Below are 1,474 nucleotides of genomic sequence, written 5' to 3'. Positions count from 1 at the left end.
TCAGACCGCCAGGTCTCCTCGAATCCCACGCAGGGCTGTGGTACAGAGAAAGCTGCTTGGAGCCCATGTGCCCCCAGGAAGAGAGGTGGCCTCCTTTGAGCATCCACATCTTAGTCAATCCACAAGCAGTTATGGAGACCTCAAGTCCTTACTGCCCAGCGCAATAAACTCCAAGCAGTTTTAAACTAGTCCCTTCCTCCCATGGCGCTCATTATAGCTGGAGAGAGAAGATATAAAAAGAACAGGTAGGCCCTAGCCAGTTTAGCTCCGTAGCTAGAGCGTCGGCCTGTGGACTGAAGGGTCCCAGGTTCGATTCCAACTTTTTTTAAAAAAAAAAAAAAAAGAAGAACAGATGGGACATTAGGCAGGTAAAGGCAGGTGGGCAGGCAGGTAGGTCATCTCCGGATGCCTGGGGCAGGAGAAGGCCGGGGGCGCGGGGAGGGCCAGGGAAGGCAGAAGGAGCTGCAGGAGACATGCCTTCCGGGGACGCTGGGCCACTGTCCCTGGAGGTGTGGTTCAGGCAGAGTGCGACCTGAACCCTACCCCCAGCTTAATTCCACTAACTGGCTTGAGGGACTCGAGTTAGAGTTTAGGAACATCTCCGCAGCAAAAACCTCCATCCCCTCTCCATAAATCTTCTTTTGTTTAAATATATTTTTTATTGATTTCAGAGAGGAAGGGAGAAGGAGAGAGAGAGAGAAACATCAATGATGAGAGAGAATCATTGATCGGCTGCTTCCTGTACACCTCCCACTGGGGATTGAGCCTGCAACCTGGCCATGCACCCTGACCAGGAATCGAACCATAATCTCCTGGTTCATAGGTTGACACTCGATCACTGAGCCCCACCAGCTGGGTGAGTGGCTCCCTCTTAGTAGACTCCCTCTCCTCTGATTCCTCCCTAGGACGGAGAGGGTACTCATGGTGGCCAGCAGCTTCGTTTTTGTGGACAACGGTGGGAGCCAGCACGTGGTGCGGTGTCACCGTGCCACGAGCGGTCATCATAGCGTCATTAGAAACCTCACCGAAGGTACGGGTGCCCAGCTGAGCCAGCTCCTCCGGGGAGAGGGGAAGACGGGCCTTGGAAAGGGACTGACGTAGAGTTTGGGCGGAGCAGGTGGCAGGTGTGGCTCCCTGCTCCCTGCATGTGCTCGGTCACCACAGACACTGAACCAGGGACCAGGCAGGGAGGGGGCGGTCATGCATGTTGGGAGCGTCAGACCTCAGTGCCCCAACCTCAGTGCCCTTAACCTGCCCTTGGCTCCGCAGATGAGTCAGCGAGTTCCAGCCCCTGGGGTTCATTGCAGCACTTCCCCTGGGTCAGACGAGAGGATCTTGCAGGACATTAAGAAACACCCATAGGAGGGCAGGAGGCTCCCAAAGCCTACAGCCTGGGGCAAGGGTCACACAGAGCCATCCAAGCTTGCATCTCTGTGTGGAGAGCCCCAGCCTGGGAAACAGCTGGTGCTGGGAA

At 55.6% G+C, this 1,474-nt stretch overlaps 1 long non-coding RNA gene across 2 annotated transcripts in view; it reads left to right on the top strand.

The window, feature by feature from the left end:
* The window catches only part of LOC106726419, a 7,033-nt gene that overhangs the window by 3,196 nt on the left and 2,363 nt on the right, over positions 1 to 1,474 (top strand). For both annotated transcript variants that reach the window (XR_001362491.1, XR_001362492.1), the window contains exon 3: positions 906 to 1,030. This is a non-coding gene — a long non-coding RNA (uncharacterized LOC106726419). The remainder of the gene's footprint in view (positions 1 to 905; positions 1,031 to 1,474) is intronic.

Source organism: Myotis brandtii, unplaced genomic scaffold, assembly GCF_000412655.1.
Source record: "Myotis brandtii unplaced genomic scaffold, ASM41265v1 scaffold265, whole genome shotgun sequence".
In the NCBI taxonomy this organism is placed as follows: Eukaryota; Metazoa; Chordata; class Mammalia; order Chiroptera; family Vespertilionidae; genus Myotis; species Myotis brandtii.
Note: the sequence above shows the minus strand (reverse complement) of the source record. Positions and strands in the feature narration are given on the sequence as shown.